General features: G+C 46.6%; 1 long non-coding RNA gene across 1 annotated transcript; it reads right to left on the bottom strand.

Annotated features, from left to right (window-relative positions):
• Positions 1–4,376: 4,376 nt before the first annotated feature.
• On the bottom strand, positions 4,377–6,290 carry LOC309563544. The gene is made up of 3 exons (XR_014225716.1): positions 6,060–6,290; positions 5,858–5,966; positions 4,377–4,441 (listed from the first exon to the last, which is right to left on the bottom strand). It is a non-coding gene; the product is annotated as an uncharacterized lncRNA (long non-coding RNA).
• Positions 6,291–9,398: the final 3,108 nt, after the last annotated feature.

The following is a 9,398-nucleotide window of genomic DNA, read 5'->3' as shown; positions in this document are numbered from 1 at the left end:
GATTACCAATGTAGAGCAGGGCTGTCACTGGGGTTAACCTTAAAATCATGCAATCTAAAAACACCTCATGATGCGGAGTCAACATATATGCCTATTGTGAATCTGGGCATCTACACCACAAACTGCTTCCTTATAACAAATGATGAAAGTGTTAACATCCATAATCCCTCTAATGACCAGGCAGAATCAGTAAACTGCAAGCAAAAGTTGTTTTTATTTTACAAACTAATTTAACATAATAAAAAAAAATTTTTTACAAAACTACATTTAAAACTTAATGCAAAAACTTTATTAAAAAAAAAAAGCAAAAAACAAAAACTGCTTATGATATAACAAATGCTAACAGTGTTCACATCCATAATCCCCCTAATGACTAGGGATGATCCAAAGGTTCGGGTCGACCATCAGTTCGACCCGAACATTGACTGTTCGAAATTCGGCCGAATTTCAAACTTTTTGCTGAAAAAGTTCGGAAATTCAGCAATCAGAACCGACCAAAATGCAATGGGACAGGAACTGGGCTTTAAAAGCCCGTGATTGGACCAGAACCATCAGTAAAAGCCAATTGAGGGGGCAGGAGGAATGTGATTGGAGTGACTAGGGGGTCCAGAGGCCCATCAGTAGTGAATACGCCCCCTAGTATATAACATAGCCCCGCCAAATCTCTAGCATTGTAGTACAGGTATGTGGAAGAGAGTGGAAGCAGTTCTGTTATTCCTGCAGCAAAAGTGTCATTTAGCAATTATTAGTGTGAGGAAAGGGATATCTAGTGTAGTTAGGGTACTATTTTCCACTATAGTTAGATTTAATAATCTAGTTTCTGTAGGGAAAGTGTTAAGTGTCAGGGGACCGTAGTGTAGTGTAGGGTTAACTGACTCTGACTGCTATGGCAGGGTGACCAAACCCTTCCATTTCAGGGTGACCGCCATAGAAAAAAGATTGTTTCTATTAGAATTGCAATAGAGCAGGATAGTGGCTTCGCTACTTTCACACCTGGCCGTTTTTGTAGCAGGCGTTTATTGGGCTTTTCTGTGGACGTGTTTGGAGGCAGGCATGACATCTGAACTTCTGTGTAGGGGTATATATATATATATATATACAGTGGGTACGGAAAGTATTCAGACCCCCTTAAATTTTTCACTCTTTGTTATATTGCAGCCATTTGCTAAAATCATTTAAGTTCATTCTTCTTCCTCATGAATGTACACATAGCACCCCATACTGACAGAAAAGCACAGAATTGTTGACATTGTTGCAGATTTATTAAAAAAGAAAAACTGAAATATCACATGGTCCTAAGTATTCAGACCCTTTGCTCAGTATTTAGTAGAAGCCCCCTTTTGATCTAATACAGCCAGGAGTCTTTTTGGGAAAGATGCAACAAGTCTTTCACACCTGGATTTGGGGATCCTCTGCCATTCCTCCTTGCAGATCCTCTCCAGTTCTGTCAGGTTGGATGGTAAACGTTGGTGGACAGCCATTTTTAGGTCTCTCCAGAGATGCTCAATTGGGTTTAAGTCAGGGCTCTGGCTGGGCCATTCAAGAACAGTCACGGAGTTGTTGTGAAGCCTCTCCTTTATTATTTTAGCTGTGTGCTTAGGGTCATTGTCTTGTTGGAAGGTAAACCTTCGGCCCAGTTTGAGGTCCAGAGCACTCTGGAGAAGGTTTTTGTCCAGGATATCCCTGTACTTGGCTGCATTCATCTTTCCCTCGACTGCAACCAGTCGTCCTGTCCCTGCAGCTGAAAAACACCCCCACAGCATGATGCTGCCACCACCATGCTTCACTGTTGGGACTGTATTGGACAGGTGATGAGCAGTGCCTGGTTTTCTCCACACATACCGCTTAGAATTAAGGCCAAAAAGTTCTATTTTGGTCTCATCAGACCAGAGAATCTTATTTCTCACCATCTTGGAGTCCTTCAGGTGTTTTTTAGCAAACTCCATGCGGGCTTTCATGTGTCTTACACTGAGGAGAGGCTTCCGTCGGGCCACTCTGCCATAAAGCCCCGACTGGTGGAGGGCTGCAGTGATGGTTGACTTTCTACAACTTTCTCCCATCTCCTGACTGCATCTCTGGAGCTCAGCCACAGTGATCTTTGGGTTCTTCTTTACCTCTCTCACCAAGGCTCTTCTCCCCCGATAGCTCAGTTTGGCCGGACGGCCAGCTCTAGGAAGGGTTCTGGTCGTCCCAAACGTCTTCCATTTGAGGATTATGGAGGCCACTGTGCTCTTAGGAACCTTAAGTGCAGCAGAAATCTTTTTGTAACCTTGGCCAGATCTGTGCCTTGCCACAATTCTGTCTCTGAGCTCTTCAGGCAGTTCCTTTGACCTCATGATTCTCATTTGCTCTGACATGCATTGTGATCTGAAAAGTCTTATATAGACAGGTGTGTGGCTTTCCTAATCAAGTCCAATCAGTATAATCAAACACAGCTGGACTCAAATGAAGGTGTAGAACCATCTCAAGGATGATCAGAAGAAATGGAAAGCACCTGAGTTAAATATATGAGTGTCACAGCAAAGGGTCTGAATACTTAGGACCATGTGATATTTCAGTTTTTCTTTTTTAATAAATCTGCAACAATGTCAACAATTCTGTGCTTTTCTGTCAGTATGGGGTGCTATGTGTACATTCATGAGGAAGAAGAATGAACTTAAATGATTTTAGCAAATGGCTGCAATATAACAAAGAGTGAAAAATTTAAGGGGGTCTGAATTCTTTCCGTACCCACTGTATATATATATATATATATACACACATGTATGTATATATACACATACATTAGGTGTGAAAGTAGCAGAACCCTATTCCTGCGCTAATGAAATAATTAGCAGGCATAGGGCTACGCTCCTATCACACGTATATGTGTGTATGTGTATAAATACATATAAGTGTGTGTGTATATATACCCCTATACAGAAGTTCAAATGTTATGCCTGCCTCCAAAGACGCCCAAAAAATACGCCTGCAACAACGCACCTGGGCATTTTTGTTGCAGGCGTTTTTTTGGGCATCTTTGGAGGCAGGCATGACATCTGAACTTATAGGGGTATATATACACACACACTTATATGTATTTATACACATACACACATATAGGTATTATAGGAGCGTAGCCCTATGCCTGCAAATTATTTCATTAGCGCAGGCATAGGGTTCTGCTACTTTCACACCTATATATGTGTATGTGTATAAATACATATACAGTATATGTATGCGCTAATGAAATAATTAGCAGGCATAGGGCTACGCTCCTATCACACGTATATGTGTGTATGTATATATACTCCTACACAGAAGTTCTGATGTTATGCCTGCATCCAAAGACGCCCGAAAAATGCCCAAAAAAACGACTGCAACAAAAACGCCCAGGTGTGTTGTTGCAGGCGTTTTTTTTTTTGGGCGTCTTTGAAGGCAGGCATAACATCTGAACTTCTGTATAGGGGTATATATACACACACACTTATATGTATTTATACACACACACACATATAGGTGTGATAGGAGCGGAGCCCTATGCCTGCTAATTATTTCATTAGCGCAGGCATAGGGTTCTGCTACTTTCACACCTATATATGTTTATGTGTATATATACTGTATATCCCTACACAGAAGTTTAGATGTCATGCCTGCCTCCAAACATGTCCACAAAAAAGCCCTATAAACACCTGCAACAAAAAGCCGGGTGTGAAAATAGCGAAGCCACTATCCTGCTCTACTGCAATTCTAATACAAACAAACTTTTTTTCTGGTTCTGGACATACAATACTTTTTTCAATAATTGGCTCTCTATCAAAAATGACAATTTTTAAGAACTTTTTTTTGTGTGATTAATAGTCCCTGGGGCATGACCCAGAACCCTAGGCACTTTTTAGGGGCATTTATTGGGTTTTAGGGCTTCAAAATTGTGTTTTTTGATTACCGAAGTTCGGGTCCCATTGATTTCAATGGGGTTCTGAAATCCGGGCCAAACTTTCAGGAAGTTCGAGTGTTCTGGTCGAACCAAACTTTTCAAAAGTTCGATCATCCCTACTAATGACCAGGCAGAATCAGTAAACTGCAAGCAAAAGTTGTTTTATTTTACAAACTAATTTAACATAATAAAAAAAAAAATTACAAAACTAAATTTAAAACTTAATGCAAAAACTTTATAAAAAAAAAAAAAAAGCAAAAAACAAAAACTGCTTATGATGATATAACAAATGCTAAAAGTGTTCACATCCATAATCCCCCTAATGACCAGGCAGAATCAGTAAACTGCAAGCAAAAGTTGTTTTATTTTACAATCTAATTTTAACATAATAAAAAAAAACTTTTACAAACTAATTTAACTTAAAACAAAAACTTTATTAAAAAAAATAACAAACAAAACACACAGAATGTACAACTCCAGAAAGAACAATTAACAAACGCTGGAAATCCAAGCCTCACGCTGCATCTACAAAAAATAAAAAAAAATGTACAATGTATACCAAATTTCAGGCAATCTGTATGTCATAATTTTTCATTGTTATAATAAATACACTTTCAGCACATTCTTATAATCTTTACAGATTTTAAATTGCTTGCCGACCGCCCGCCGCACTTGTACGGTGCTAGCCTGCCGCCGGAGGTGCGCCCCCGATCGTCGGTTGGGGAGTCAGCGCATGTCACCGGTGGCTCCGATGGCCACCGTGCACTCACAATCTCCCCCAGCAGAGGGAGAAAGACAGACGACTGATGTAACACAGCTGTCTGTCATTCTCCATGAAGTAAGCACAGAGGCTATGTGATCCTATGTAAGATCGCATGTCTCTGTGCTTACTTCACTAGCCACGCCCCCTGACATTTAGAATCACTCCACTAGGGACACACTTAACCCCTTGATCACCAATAACGTTAACCCCCTTCCCTGCCAGTGTCATTTTTACAGTAACAGTGCATATTTATAGCACTGATTACTGTAGTAACGTCACTGGTAACCCCAAAAGTGTCAAAAATATTACTTAGGAGTCCGATCGCTCTGCCGCAATGTCGCAGTCCCGCAACATAAAAAAAAAAAAAAATCGCACAGGTGATCAAATACCACCAAAAGAAAGCTCTGTTTGTGGGGAAAAAAGGATGTAGATTTCGTTTGAGTAGAGCATCGCACGAGTGCGCAATTGTCCGTTAAAGTCACTCAGAGCAGAATCGCAAAATAGGGCCTGGTCTTTGAGCAGCCAAATCCTCCAGGGCTAAAGTGGTTAAATAGAAATACAATGTCGTCTAGGAAATGTTCCATGCAGTTTGTGACATGACTGACCTTTTGTCAGGGAATCCCTGTGAGACGTCTGGGGCGTGGCCGTGCACAGGCTATTCCCAGAAGAATGACTAATGGGCGTGGCGCCAGACAGGCTATTTAAAGGAAGTTCAATCCTGTTTCCTGTGCTGACTGATCTTCAGCTGTTTCCTGTGACCTGATGATACCTGTATGTTTCCCTGTTGCAGACCTGGCTTGTTCTGAACTTGGACATGGATTCTGCTTCTCTGCTAAACCTGACCCGGCTCCGTCCCTGACTTTGGCTCTGCTTACGATTTGGTACCCTGCTGCACAGCCTGTTGATGACCCTGGCTTTCCTACTACTCTGACTCAAACCTTGTCTCTCAGAACTACCCGAGTGCTTGCCTGGCTATCTGCTGCACCTGTTCCATACATCATTGCATGTTCCAGTTTTCGGGATCCGGACAAGCAGCCTATGCTGATCCATCAAAAACCACAGGCACTCGTGTCCCTCCTGGCCTTTGACACCCTCTGTCTCACCTTCAGTGGGGTCTGGGCCAGAGATATAAGAGAGGCCGACCTCGTCAACTCAGACTCCTCCCAGGTACGTGACACCTTTATATTCCAGTAGGGTGCATGCTATTTTGAGTCGTGCTTCCATTATGGCTTCTGCTGAGGTCTGGACTGTTCCGATTTATCGGGATATTAGGAACTACTTTGCAAACTGAAAAAAAATAAATTAATTAACATTACCATAAGCGCTTTACATTATTAAGGACTGAAACAATCTACAAAAATATAAAATTTAAAAAATTACCATCAAGATTAAAACTCCACAGCTACTGGAGTCCTGCTGCTTGCTGTGCTCCAATACTAAAGTTTTCCATTGGACTTCTTTATCCTTACGACTGGCCATCCGCAGGAACAAATTAGTTTAAAAAACAAATTTACAAAATGTTTTAATTGAACCTTTTACACATCGCTTTGTTAGGCTACAACTTTTTCAAGAGGCACAGTTACCTCCAGTTTTTGTGCAATGTAGATCGATAAATGGGGGGCGTGGCCGGGATGTGAAGCAGAGAGGACGCACCAGGTTCGAGCTCCGCTCCTCGCATCATCCTTTCAGTTTCATCGGCATCCACTTAGCCATCTAACTTCACCCTTCTTATCACCCTGGGGTCCAAGAGGGCAGGGAGCACCGCGCGGGCTCCTCCGCTTTCCCCGGGAAAGCTCCGTTCGGCCAAATCCTCCGGGAGTTCATCGCGGTCCTCGGGTCCCGCGGCGGCCATCTTGGCCACGAGGCCTCCTTCTCCCAAGATGTCGGCGGGCACTCAGACGGAGGGGGATCCGGGAGCGGCTACCAGCCCTTCTCCCTCGGACATCCTGGAGGCTATTAAGGCCTGCAAAGACACCCTGACGACCAAGATCGACTACCTAGCCACCGACATCAGTCTCATCCGACACGATCTTGATAAATTCCGGGGCCGGATGTCGGAGGCTGAGGACCGCATCTCTACCCTTGAAGACTCTACCCGCGCTGATTCGCGGGACCTTCACGCCCTCCAGATCCAGGTCAAGGCGCTGCAAGACCGAGCCATCGACACCGAAAACCGGCTCCGGCGTAACAACATCCGGATCCTGGGCCTGCCGGTGCGGGCCGAGGGAGCCAGGCCCGCGGAGTTCGCTGAATCCTTCCTCCCCTCCCTGCTGGGGTTGACTGACATGCCGCCTACCTTTGTCGTGGAAAGGGCGCACAGAGTGCCTCCGGTCCCTCCGATTCCTGGCGCTCCGCCGAGGCCCTTTCTTCTGCGCCTGCTGAACTACCGTGACCGGGACCGCCTGCTGGCCGCTGCCCGTGCTAAACAGGACCTCCGCTATGACAACGCAAAAATCCTGTTGTTCCCGGATTACTCCCCAGAGGTTCAGCGTAGACGCCGGCTCTTCACAGACATCCGGAAGAGGCTGCGGGACAAGGGCCTGAAGTACAGCCTTCTGTACCCCAGTAAGCTTAGAGTCGTTGATGGAGATCGGGCCCGATTCTTCGAGGACCCGGAGGAGGCGGCTGCCTGGCTGGATGCTCGCTAATCTCCCTTCTGGCTGCTGGATGACCTCCGTGGACGCATCTTCACTGACAGTATGGTGACAGGTATCGGTGCCCTGCTCCCCCTATCCTTGCCTCACCTTCCATCTTTGTATTCTACCTTCCCTGCTGTGGAACTGCTGCCTGTCCCGCCCTGTTGGATGCCCACTTACCAGGAGCTCTACCCCCCTGAGGTGCCTTACCCCCCTTTCTTTAGTTTTTTCTCTCTGGAAAAGGAACTGTTTCTATTGTTGCTGCTGTTCGGGATTGCCTGCTTGGGGTGCCCCTTCTTTTTCTTTTTTGTGGTGCACCCCCATGTCCGGTCCCAATTGATTTTTTTTTTTTTTTTTTTTTTTCTCTTCCTTTTTTTTCCCCTTTTTGGACTGCTTTTGCGAACTGTGACTGTGCCTCACTCTAGGGGTTGACGCGCTGCGTTGCCCCTACTTTTTTCTTTTTCCACTTTTAGTGGTGTTTTGGGTATAGACCGCCCCCACTCCCTCTGAGTTTTTTTTTTCTTTTTATGGGGGCTGCGGGGGACGGTAGGGTGAGCCATGTTGGCTCGGGGAATGTTTACATGTTTTCTGTTTTAATGTTTGTTTTGCTCTCTTTTCCTGTTTTTTGGTGCGGAATGCTTGGTGCTGTTGCTGCCCCCCAGGTGTGGATCCATGTTTGGTGGCCCGTTGCTGCGGGCCACCCCTATACCCCCTTAGCTTATGGCGCCCTCTAATCAAAACACCTTCTCGGTGCTCTCCTGGAACGTCCGTGGTTTGAACTCGAAATTCAAAAGGGCGCTCCTCTTTCAATATGTTAAGTCACATAACCCCTCTATTCTGGTCTTACAGGAGACGCACCTGGTGGGCGGCAAGCTGCAGGCCTTGAGGAGACCGTGGGTTCAGCGGGCCTTCCACACATCTTACTCAAATTACGCTAGGGGAGTGTCTATCCTGCTTAGCAAGTCTCTGCCGGGGGTGGTCGAGGCGGTCCACACGGACCCCCACGGCAGATACGTGGTTTTAGTTCTGACTATCTGGCAAAAACGTTACATTGTGGCGGGTATCTATGTCCCTCCTCCTTTTAAGTCTGAAGTGTTGTATACTGTGTTGGACAAGGTGTCTGGTTATCACCCGGCCAAATTACTTCTGCTCGGGGACTTTAACGCCATTCTCTCCCCTGACCTGGACCGGCCTTCGGCCCCCAAGGTGTTCCCCGGAGACCTTCCCCGGTGGGCGGAGGCGGCGGGCCTTCAGGAGGTTTGGCGGTGGAAGTACCCTTCGCAGAGAGTTTATTCATGCTTCTCCACCACCCACAAAACTGCTTCTAGAATTGATTACGCTTTTGCTAACCCGAGTTTACTGTCTGATGTGGAGGAGGTGGCGTATTTGCCCAGCGGGTTGTCTGACCACAGTCCCCTGCTGGTCAAACTGCGCTCTGGCTGTGCCCGTGATGGCTCTATGTGGCGCCTGGGAGCCCAGTGGGTCGAGCAGCCTGATATTCTGGCCCAGACCCCCTCCGTTCTGCGAGGGTACTGGGATGTGAATGTGGGCACCTCCTCCCCGGAAATGGTGTGGGATGCCTTTAAGGCCTTCACTAGAGGACATTATATGTCCGCCATCAAGGCGGTGAGGTTACAACAGGCTGCTGAGGTCACGGCATTGGAGACGGCGGCTGGGGCGGCTTCCGCCCGCTATGAGCGGGACCCGTCCCCCGCCAATTTTGAGAATCTGCAGGCCTCCAGGCGGGATCTCCACCTTCACCACTCCGAAGTGACGCGATTGTCCCTGTACCAGTCGCGCCAGCAATTCTTTGAGCAAGGTGATCGTAATGGTAAACTGCTAGCGACAATGTCTTATCATGCTGCTCCCTCGACCTTGGTCCCGGAGCTCACGTCTCCCGCGGGCGAGTCCATCACCTCCCCGGAGGCCATCCTTGAGGAGTTTCGTTCCTTCTATGCCGGGCTCTACTCCACTGCCCTCCCGCCGGACTTCTGCCCGAGGGATCTGGTCCCCCTTTTGGACCCCATCGCCTTGGGCTGGTTGTCTGACCGGGAGCGCGCAGGTCTGGTCCACCCGATCTCAG

The sequence above is a fragment of the Pelophylax lessonae genome, assembly GCF_965119305.1.
Source record: "Pelophylax lessonae genome assembly, chromosome: 9".
In the NCBI taxonomy this organism is placed as follows: Eukaryota; Metazoa; Chordata; class Amphibia; order Anura; family Ranidae; genus Pelophylax; species Pelophylax lessonae.
Note: the sequence above shows the minus strand (reverse complement) of the source record. Positions and strands in the feature narration are given on the sequence as shown.